The 12,426-nt window shown below is 35.0% G+C and overlaps 1 pseudogene; it reads right to left on the bottom strand.

Annotated features, from left to right (window-relative positions):
• Window positions 1-5,919: 5,919 nt before the first annotated feature.
• Window positions 5,920-8,932, bottom strand: LOC118042733 (receptor-like protein kinase FERONIA; annotated as a pseudogene).
• Window positions 8,933-12,426: the final 3,494 nt, after the last annotated feature.

The following is a 12,426-nucleotide window of genomic DNA, read 5'->3' as shown; positions in this document are numbered from 1 at the left end:
TTATAATATGTATACACAGCTCATTGCACAACTTTTTTCCTTTTGTTTCCATATTAAATTGATGGTACCGGCTTTAAAATATGGAATCCCTAGCTATCAAAGAGTATTTTTTGTTCCCTGCTTTTGTCGCGTTGTTCTTTTCATGAGTTGCTCTGCCGCTTTGTTCTTTTCATGAGCTGTTGTTCTCTACCTCTCTCGTATGCAAATTTCTCATCAAGTATAGGTAAGCAATTAATCTTTTTTTCCTTTTGCTTTATATTTTAGGTAAATTTTCTTTATTTTTTCTATTTATTTCATTGTTTAATTTTAATTTTATTCTTTTATAATTAGTTATTAAAAATATTAGGGTTTATGATAATTTATGGGTTTTGATATAAATATGTTCAAAATAAATGTTTAAATCTACTAATTTAATCAATTCAATATTTCTTTTTTTTATTATAAAGGAATAAATTAATATTCATGCAAAACCACTATTCTTAACATCTCTTGCATTGGCAGAGTAGTTTATTGAAATTTAATATTTTCATATGACTTGTTTGTAAGTAAAATATCAAGTAGAAAACATGTTTTTCAAGAATTGTTTCTCTTACACATTCATTAGGCATTGCTCCCCAATTAAATACCTAGAGATAATTAAGTATAATTTAATCAACATACTTATTATATGCATATAGATATGAATTGAAATAGGTTTTGATTTTGATGAATTGATGTGTATTTTGCTATGAATTTCATATGGAAGATTTAGAATTATGGTGTAACTCAACTGATTTTTATTTAACAGTGAATTATTATGTAGTTGTGTTAATTATTATGTAGACACTAATGATGATAAAAAAAAAAAATCCAGCAGGTTCATATTAAATTAACATGTCACTAGACAAGTATTTCAAGCGTAAATCCCTTGAGGATGAAGAGTCAATCAAAGCTTCAAGTTATATAACTCTATCAAGTTCAAAGAAAAATCATATTGAAATCAACCCTGACACTCTCCTTGCTGACCCTGGCTTAAGAAGACCAATTTATGAATACCATATAAATGATAGGGATGCAATCCAAAGAGCTTATCTACAAAAAAGTCCTTGTCAACCTTCACACTGTGATTTTCCTCAAAAACAATTTGGGAATATATCAACACTACGACGCTTTAATCCGGCTTGGTTTGGTGCATACCCAACATGGTTAGAGTACAGCATAGCCAAAGATGTTGTCTTTTGCTAGTATTGTTATCTCTTCAAGTCAAAAGGGGGTGTTGATTCGTTTGTGGGTGATGGGTTTTCAAATTAGAAAAAAAAAAAAAGGAAAGATTTGATCTTCATATTGGAAAGTCTAATAGTAGTCACAATGCAGCTCGGATAAAATGTGAGAATTTGATGAATGAGAAACAAAGTATCATGACTTTGTTATCTAAGCAGACAGTAAAGAGTCAAAGTGATTATCGAACTCGATTGAATGCTTCAATAGAGTGTGCTCATTTTTTGTTGCACCAAGGACTTCCATTTCGTGGCCATGATGAATGTGAATGTTCAAGCAACCAAGGAAATTATCTAGAGCTCTTGCATTTTCTTTCTAGAAATAATGAAGCTATTAAAAGAGTTACTTTCAGTGAAGCTCCTAGACATAACAAATTGACTTCTCCAGATATTCAAAAAGACATTACTCAAGCTGCTGCAGAGGAGATTACAAATGTGATTATCAAAGATCTAGGTGACTCATTATTTTTAATTTTAATTGATGAGTCACGTGACATATCAATCAAGGAACAAATGGTTGTTGTTCTACGATATGTAGACAACAATGGACATATAATTGAACGTTTTCTTAGCATCCAACTGCTAATTCTCTCAAGACAGCTATTGAAGCTTTATTTTCTAAACATGGGCTAAGTATATCAAGATTGCGTGGTCAGGGATATGATGGAGCTAGTAACATGCAAGGTGAATTCAATGGCTTGAAAGAACTTATTCTAAATAGCAATCCAAGTGCATATTATGTACATTGTTTTGCTCATAGACTTCAATTGACTCTTGTGGCTGTTACAAAGAAGCATAATGAAGTTGGAGATGTCTTCAATATTATTTCTAGCATTATAAACATAGTTGGAGCATCATGCAAAAGGATGGAGGTGATTAGAGAAAAACAATATGCTAGAATTATTGAAGGACTTGAACATGGAGAAATTTCTAGTGGATGAGGCTTGAATCAAGAAACTTCTCTTAAAAGGTATGGTGACACCCGTTGGGGCTCCCACTATGTTACAATTATTCGTCTACTTGCAATGTTTTCATCAGTTCTTGATGTGCTTGAGATTATAAGGGAGGATGGGATGAACTCAGAATAGAGAACAGAAGCAGTCGTTTTAACAGATATTTTGGAATCATTTAATTTTGTATTCATGATTCATTGTTTGAGAAGGATACTAGCAGTTACTAATGAGTTCTCACAAGCATTACAAAGAAAAGATCAAGACATTGAAAATTCTATGAGTTTATTGAAAACATCAAAGGAACAATTCAAAATGATGAGAGAGAATGATTGGGAATCTTTACTGGAAGAAGTGTCATCTTTTTGCATCAAACATGGATGATGAGTACAAGCTTCGTAGGCGTTCAAGGTGAAAATCTCAAGGGATTACAAACCTACACCATTTCCGTTATGAATTGTTTAACAATATCATTGACATGCAACTTACTGAGTTGGATGATCATTTTACTGAGACGAGTACAGAGTTACTTCTTTGTGTGGCATGTTTAAACCCAAGTGACTCTTTCTCTGCTTTCAACAAAGAAAAGCTTCTTCATCTTGCTCTTTTCTATCCCAGTAAATTCTCTATAGTGGACCTTATGGTACTTGGTGACCAACTTGATACGTATATTATTGATCTATGTGGTGATGATGAGTTCTCTGGTATTGAAGGTATTGCTAGTCTTGTAGAGAAAATGGTAAAAACAAAGAAGAATTTGATATTTCCATTAGTATATATGCTTATCAAATTATCATTACTTCTACCAGTTGCAACTGCTACAGTGGAGAGAGTTTTTTCTACTATGCATATTGTCAAGAGTAGATTGCGGAATAGGATGGGAGATAAGTGGATAAATGATAGTTTGGTTGTATACATTGAGAAAGATATCTTCGATAAGATTGATAATGAAGCTATTATGAAGCAGTTTCAAAATATGAAAACTCGAAGAGAACAATTATAATGTAAGTTTTTTTCATTTTAAAAGTATTTTTAAATTAATTTTATTTGATATGAATTAGTATATATGCTTTGAATTGATTTCTAATGCATATCTATATAATTTAGTATTTGTTAATAATTTTCCCCCTCATTGTAAAAACTTTGGCTCCGCCACTGCTTTTCAGTCTATTGATTTCCTTTCATCCAATTAGCCGAATTTTGAATCAGATAAGCTTGAGCATTCCTAACTTCTTAATTACTAAGCATGCACTTGTTCATATTGTTAGCTTGAAATTACGGTGATGTTGCGGCTGAGTGGCCAAATAACATGAAAAATTGGTTCCAATTAATGCTGAATATGTAGAGTACTGCGATAAAATCATTATATCAGGCACACTAATTACCACTACCAAAATTATTCAAACAAGTAATGCATATATATGCATCGATAAGTATTTCAACTAGAAACCTTTGTCTTGAGGCCTCTACTAACGCAGCATACTAACTGTTGGTGGGAGAAACCATTGGTGGTGGCTTTGAAACACTCAAAGGGGATAAAACACAAAGTTTTATTTCAAGAACAAGAAGCTTACAATAACACAAAATCTTAATACACGCCCTCTCTCTCTATATCTAGTGTTTCTCTCTAAACTCTCCACACAAAATAACATAAGTTTAGCTGCCTATTTATACACAAATTCAAAACAAGAAAATTCAAACTTTTAGGTGTGAAGGTGGCTGGCGGCATGCGGCTAGGCGGTGGCAGCTGGTCGGTGACAGCTGGTGGCTGGCTAGGCGGTGGTTGCCTTCCTTGACCTTCTAGATTGAGTTTAATACAACAAATCTCCCCTTTAAACTCAATCGAGAGCATGAACTTTAATCTGATAAATACTTCTCCCTTCAATGGCTTTTCTCTGTTTGTAGCCTTTAGGCACTAATCTGGCTTTGTATCTTTGCACTTCTCCTTCTTCGTCTTGTAGACCCATTTGACACCTATTGCTTTCTTGTTTTCTGGTGGATTAGTCAGCTTCCAGGTATCATTCTTCTCAATGGCATGTATTTCTTCATCCATTGCTTTTATCCACTTATCTTCTGTGATAGCTTCATTGAAGCTTAGTGGGTCACTATCTGCGAAGAAACAAAATAGATTTGTATCTTTCATGACTTGAGTGGCATCGTACAGTTCTTTAAGATTTCTCATCCTTCTTGGTCCTTCTGATGAGGATGCTAATATTGGTGTTGATGATGATGATTCTGGTGTGTTCCTCCTGTTAAATACAGGGAATCTGTGTACCGGACTTTGTGGTTCATCTACTGGCACAATTGGTTCTTCTGTAAGTACTGTTGGTACTTGTTCATCTTCAATGATCAAATCAGTGTTGATCCATTTGACTACTTCTTGGTCATCATTCCATTGCCAAGATTTATCTTCTTCAAAGATAACATCTCTACTCATAATTACCTTCTTTGTGATGGGATTACACAGCTTGTATCCCATCCTTCTTTCACCATATCCGACAAAGATGCATTTCTCGCTTTTATCATCGAGTTTTGTCCTTCTTGCATCTGGGATCTTTGCATATGCCACACAACCAAAGACTCGTAGATGAGCAACATTTGGTTTGTGACTACTCCATGCTTCTTCCGGAGTGACACCTTGCAAACTTCTGGTTGGGCAGCGATTCAGTAGATATACTGCACATGATACAGCTTCAGCCCAATATTGCTTGGGCAGCTTCTTTGCTTTAAGCAGACTTCTTGCCATGTCAAGAATCGTTCGATTCTTCCTCTCAACTACACCATTCAGTTGTGGTGTATAAGCTGGTGTTGTCTGATGTCTGATGCCTTGTTGTGTACAAAAGGCTTCAAAGTCATTTGGTGTATATTCTCCACCTTGATCAGATCTCACGGTTCTGATCTTATAGCCACTTTGCTTCTCCACAATTGCTTTAAAATCTTTAAAACAATTGAATACTTCTGACTTCCTCTTCAGAAAGTATATCCATGTCTTTCTGCTAAAATCATCAATGAAAGTGAGGAAGTACCTATTTTGTCCAGTCGACATAGGCTTTATTGGACCACACACATCTGTGTGCACTAACTCCAGTGGCCTCTTTGCTTTCCAGTTGACTTCTTTGGCAAAACTAGATCTGTGATGTTTGCTGAGGACACAACTCTCACAGACTTCATCTGGATGATCAATGTGAGGCATACCTTTGACCATCTTCTTGTTTGCTAGCATCTTCAGACTCGTGAAATTCAGATGTCCAAGCCTCAGGTGCCAAAGCCATTCTTCACTGTTGGTGATGGCACTCAAACACCTTGCTGCATCATATTGGATGTTTAAAGAAAACATCCTATTTTTTGACATTTTCACATAGGCAATTAGTCTCCCATTGTAGTCTGTAATTGTCAGATGACAATTCTTCATGAAAAGAGTATAACCTCTCTCCATAAGTTGACCTATACTGATCAAGTTCTGTTTTATGGCTGGGACATAATAAACATCGACGATGTAGCTATGATCTCCATTCTTCAACTTGATTGGGATGTTGCCTTTACCTTTGAATGGAACTTTTGAGGTATCTCCAAAAATAACTAGACCTTGAATGGTCTCATCTAGATCACCAAATAAATCTCGGTGGCCACACATGTGATTGCTGGCTCCAGAATCTAGATACCATATATTCTCCTGTTGGTGAGAGAAACCACTGGTGGTGGCTTTGAAATACTCAGAGGGAATAAAACACAAAGTTTTATTTCAAGAACAAGAAGCTTACAATAACACAAAATCTTAATACACGCCCTCTCTCTCCACACAAAATAATATAAGCTTAGCTGCCTATTTATACACAAATTCAAAACAAGAAAATTCAAACTTTTAGGTGTGAAGGTGGCTAGCGGCATGCGGCTAGGCGGTGGCAGCTGGTGGCTGGCGGCTGGGCGGTGACAGTTGTTGGCTAGCTGGGCGGTGGTTGCCTTCCTTGACCTTCTAGATTGAGTTTAATACAAAACTAACTAGCTTGCTTCTCATCGCCCCTCTGGGTTCATGATCTCAGAGAACACAGCACCAGACATCATTTTCTCCGACTCGTTGCTTAGAAAACTTTGTCCGTCGCTGCTGCTTGTTGTGGCCATTTCCAAAATGCGGGAATTCACAACTAGTTCACTGCCAGTACTAAACAAATCACTGCTGTCATCGATTGAGGAGCCTTTCAGAGGAGTCTCCATGTTAACTTCTTTCTCAGTTTGAGCCACTTTGACATTCTCTTCCGCGCTCTCTTGCAGTTGTAATGCAAACTCAAGGCCCCAAACCACATCAGTCATCGATGGCCTTTCGATTCCATTCTCGAGCAAGCATCTCACTGCAACATCAACAAAGTTTTTCAGACAATCTGGTGAGATCTTTCCATCCAGATACGGATCAATGATTTCATTAATCGTTCCGTTGCTGTGGCTTTGTCTAGCCAACTCTGCTAGACTTGCTGGCACTGCTGATCGGTTTATTGCTGGTCTAGCACACAATACCTCGAACAACACAACCCCGAATGAATAGACATCAGATTTTTCTGTCAATTGCCGGCGTTGACAATATTCGGGATCCAAGTACCCTATGCTACCTTTCACAACGGTGCTCACGTGGCCCTTCGATGTGCTCGTAGGGCCTGTCTTGGACAATCCGAAATCCGAAACTTTGGCCACCCATTTGTCATCCAGCAAGATATTTGTTGTCTTCACATCACGATGAATGACAGTGTGCTTGGCACCTGTGTGAAGGTAATCCAACCCACGGGCAGCACCGATGCAAATCTCTAGGCGTTGAGTCCATGAAAGTGGAGGATTATCAGTTCTGTAGAGATGATCACGAAGCGTCCCTCGAGCCATATAATCATACACCAGGATCATCTCATTATTCTCATTACAGTAACCAATTAGAGAAACCAAATGGCGGAATCTAAGCTGGGAGAGCATCTCAATCTCTGTTCTGAACTCGGTTGCACCCTGCCGTGAACTTGGATTCAATCGCTTGATCGCAGCACGATTGACTCCACCATCAAATAATCCTTTGTACACGTTACCGAAGCCACCAACACCAATAATGAATGAATCGTCGAAGTTGTTTGTAGCTGCTATGATCTCAACTAGCGAGAAACGGTAGCATAGATCAGAAGGTAGAGATGGCCTATTGGTCTTTGTTGACTTTCTTGAAGAGGAAACAAGAGGGCTTAAGTTTGAAGCTGCATCGCCAGAAACCAAGTCCTTGAATTTTTGGACTCTTCTCCGGAAAATCAAGAGAAATAGAACTGAGACGACAACAATGCCCGAAACAGCAGCACCAATAATGGCGACTGTTCTTCTTCGACTATGCTTTGGCTTTGTTGAGGTCGCGCTAGGAGTATTACTAATAGGGCTGTCCGGAAACGCGGCAGGATTTGGTCCGGCAAGATTGTCTGATTTGCTCAATTTGAAGATTTCAGCTCCATTCAACATTGCATCCACGGCAATAGTAGACGGAATAGGGTGCAATGCAATTGATAAATTCTGTATCCCTTCGTTTCCTCCGGCATCCATCATCACTGCGTAATCTTTGTATATGGGAACCCCATATCCATCAGCCCAAGAAATTATATCTGTGTAACGCTCTGCCGTTTGATTAGCGATATATATTTTAAAGACTAGGTCGCCTTTTTGCAATATAATCGGTATAAACTGACAGAAATGAAGCCTAACAAGATAGATGAACGTGGAGTGGACCGGAAACTCCCAAGTCATATTGTATTTCTTATTTACAGTAGAATCGGGCCCCATGGTCCTAGCAGTTCGATAGAGTACGTCAGGTGCAGCATAGCGAGTGTGGTTATTATACTGGAGTTGAATAGTGCCATTAAATTGAAAAGCGCTTGGTCGAGCATCCGTCAAGTAATCGACATCGCTTAACCAACTTCGAAACATGCCAGTGTCGTTGGGCGGTGTGATCTCTCCCCCACCCGCATTTACTCGGTACATGATCTCTAAAGCAGTTTCATTTTGAAGGGGAAGATAGACCCCCTGGTCAAAATTATACTGCTCTGGGTTATCTCCTGCAGTGTAATAAAGATTGGTGGGCATGGATACGATTTCAATCCCGTTGATGAAAGCATATGCATCAGCTACATGAGGGCTTGGCGTGAACGTTATGCTCAGATTTTTCTGCTCATCTTCAACATTTAAGATGAATTCTCTGGCGTAACCTCCTTGTTCACCATGTGGGTCAGTGTAATGGAAGCCACTGAAGTTACTAAGAAAGGTATAGCGACCGGTTGTGACAGAAAAAGATGCTTTAGACCTGATGAGACCAGTGTAGGAAGCTGGATTGAAATAGAGGCGAACAAACTTAGGTCCTGTTGTTTTGACAGGAAATGTGTAGGTGAATTGGGAGAGAGAGACGCGAGCAGTATAATAAGGTACAGAGCTAGTGGAGGCTCCATTTGCTTTGAGATTTGTTGAGGGGCTGCCTTGATCTAGAAGGGCCACTTTTGAGTTGATGTCTGCAGTCCAATTCCTACCGTATACAAAACTCTGGGAGGATGAACCACAATCAAGCGCTATGTTATCGAGAGGAACGTAAGGTGGTGGTAAACCCCCGGTTTACAAGGATGGTGAGATGTGGAGGAACAGGAAGGAGAGGTGGCAGAGGTGTGAATAAAGATAAGTTTGTGAGAGAGAGATATTTTCTGCTGCTGCTGCTACTCATTTTGTTTTTGGCCAGAGGTGGAGGGAGAGATGAAGAAATCAAGAGGAGAAGCTCCTTTTAATTATATGCTGAGAGGAGTTTAAGTCATGCTATAGTTGACTGATTCTAATTTTTATTCTTTTTTTATTATTATTATTTCTTATGTAAAAAATCGTTTTCAAGTATGAGTAATTATAAAAGTCTCATTGAGTAGTATCAATGTAGCATTTGGCAAAGGGACAATATATGAAAGACCTCTGAAAGGTCTTTTTTTTTTCTTTCTTTTTTTTTCTTTTTTGGTGCTTTGATAGTACGAGTGGGGCATGAAGGACTTCCAAGTCGTTGGCTGTATTCTATCAACTTCAGAGATTTCCGTGTCTTTAGATTTTTTCCATTTGATTAGATTGAATAAAAATCCATCCATTTCTTATTTGATATATTGTTTTTCTTTATTTTATTTAGGAATATATAATCTTTAAAGATGTTGCTCAATTTGAAGCAATTTGGTATTCCTTTCTATTAAAAGCAATCTTGGATAATTTCATCATCAAAATAATAATATTTTTATACACATCTCAGGATCACTAAAGATTTATATGGTTATTAATTTTAGGATTCATGTTAATTAAAAAAATAATCTAAATGTAATCCAATATATAATAGAAATAAAACTAAAATAAACTAATAATAGAACAAAAAAAAAGAGAAATAAATTGACAACTAAATATTTAAAAATAAAAATAAAATAGTGATAAGTTTTAACAAGGTATATTTAATAATAAAAACACCGTTCAAGACTAGTAAAACACCTAACTTGTAAAATATAATTGATCATTTGGTTACCGCAATTTATTAATATTGTGAAATATATTTTGACAAATCTTTTTTTTTTAAGGGTGAGTAAAAAAATTGAAAAATTTAATTAAATCGAGAAAATAAAAAAAAAAATTTAAAAACAACCGAATCGTGAAAAAAAATCAATTAAGCCACTTAGAATAGTTAAAAAAACTAACATGTTCGATTCGGTTTCAGTTTTATAAGCCTGAAAAAGAAAAACCGAAAACCGAACCCGAAAATAATAACCGAGCCAACAGAAAAAAAATCGAGTCAAACCAAAAACCAAACCCATTAGAAATTACAAAAAAAAAATCTAAAAAAGAATATAGTTTTTTATTTTTAATATAAAATAACCAAACTAAACCTGAACCTAAACCGAACCGAAACCTATCGATTGAGTTTTTGGTTTTTTTTCTAAAATAAACCGAAACTTAACTGAAACTGGTCGGTTTGAACTGGTTTTTCGGTTCGGATTTTTTTTTTTAATTAGATCTTTGAAATTAGTTAGCACATTCAAATATTTCCAGCTTGAAAGAATAGGGAAGTTTGATTCGAAAAATATAACAAAGGCAGAAGAAATAATAGGGAATAGGGATGTCGTCGTCGAGTGGCCAAATAAAAAGAGTATTAATAAGAGAGACAGACAGCATTAAAAAGAGCTAGCTAAAACTAGAGAGATACCATGAAGAGTCTTAATTTCCTTGTCTGCTCTAACATTGTCGTCGTCAAAAGTATTAATAAGAGAGATACCAGGTTTCAAAACAAGTAGATAGAATGCCGTTGAGGGAAAGTTCGTTATGCAAATATTGATCTATTAATACTGAAATAAACATCAAGAGAAATACTTATTTTTCATTCATCATAATTAATATTCTCTATCTAACTAGAAATAAACACCCAAATTAATACTAAAAATTCTTTTATTTGGTCAAAATGCAACCACAGTTTCAAGACCTCAAATAAAAGAGAGAAATGGGGGATCGAATTCTTTTTTTTTTAATTTATTTGTCATAAAGTTCATGATGGATGGAAAAAAAAAAATTAGGTTAATTAAAAGATTGTTAATTAGAGATGAGAAACCTTTTCCTCATGATCAGCACGAACTTTTTGAGTGATTCAAACCATGCTTTGAGTTGATTAATTATCTTGTTTTTTCACATCTTATGAAGTATAAACAGGCAGTGAAAGGGAAATCAAGAATTAATACTGGATTGAACAAAAAACAATATAAAGGGTCAATTTTTAAAATAGAATGCCCACCCCAGCATATACAAGTCGCAGTCGCATGCAAAGTTTCATGTAACTATTCAATGCACTTTATGAGGCAATAAATTGAGTGGACCCATTGGCCATGGAAGACCTTTTGAAAGGTCCTCTGAATTGTGTCTTCGTGATCCGGGCATCAAAAACAGTTGATATTTAGATTAAGTGGAATTATATGTGTTATTAAGTGGAAAAAAAAAACTATAAACAATAATTAAAAAATAAAATTAAAAAAATATATAAGATTAAAATATTTAATTTTATAAGACGAGATATTTATATGATTGTGTTTGCTAAATTTATTAAATTAAAATAAGTTTTTTATTCAATCAAACGATAATAGAAAAAAACACACACAATAATGATTGAATAAAATAAAAAGAAAAAAAATAATATGTAAGGCTACATATATTAGAAATATTATTTGAAAATAAATTTTTTTATTTTCAAAAATAAAATTCAACTATATATGATTAAAAACATTATAGATAAATCAGAAAAAACCTCCTCAAAATTAAATACATAATTCAAAAAATAATTAATCATTTCAAAGAGGCTCTCTAAACAACATAAAAAAGAGGGTATTAATGTAAATATAAATAAAAAATATTAAAAATACATATAAAAAAAAGAATTAGTTAAAAAAATAGAAACATAAATAACAGAAACAAAAGCAAAAGTTAAACGATGTTGAAATAATATCTCAATAAACTTTTAAATAATCTCTCTGGTAAAATAAAAATGAACATCAAATTTAGGTTGTATTGTTTTAGAAAAATAATCTAAATATTTAACTCTTTCATAAAATAAAAATAAAAACTCGTTAATTATAACCTTTTTTGTTAGTGTTTGTCTTTATTTATTATAATTATAACATATTGCTCTAAGAATTTTCACATTTTGATCTCCGGATTCACTCTTCTCTTTATCTACATTCAACATAAAAAATAAAAAATATTTAACCCGTACGTGGCGACGTATATTAATAGCTGATCTAGAACATTGTTTAGAACCTTTCGTTTTAGAACACAGTACAGTGCCTTTCGTTTTGTCAAGAGAAATTAATTGTATAGTGCTGTTGATCCACTCAATTAATTGTATAGTGCTGTTTTTTTTAATTTGATTTAGTTATTTTTTTTAATTTGATCTTTGAAATTAGTTAGCACATTCAAATATTTCCAGCTTGAAAGAAAAGGGAAGTTGATTCGAAAAATATAAAAAAGGAAGAAGAAATAATAGGGAATAGGGATGTCGCCGTCGAGTGGCCAATTAAAAAGAAAACTCGGTTTCAGATCAATGTTGATTGTGCTACTGACGAGGCCCTGGTGGTGCGGTGAATCCTCAAAACTTATGGTGGAGAACTTTCTGGAGTTCATGCTGTCGTACTTCATTATCAAACAAGTAGATAGATTGCCGTTGAGGGAAA

Source organism: Populus alba, chromosome 17, assembly GCF_005239225.2.
Source record: "Populus alba chromosome 17, ASM523922v2, whole genome shotgun sequence".
Classification (NCBI taxonomy): domain Eukaryota; kingdom Viridiplantae; phylum Streptophyta; class Magnoliopsida; order Malpighiales; family Salicaceae; genus Populus; species Populus alba.
This window is presented reverse-complemented; position numbering and strand designations above follow the sequence as displayed.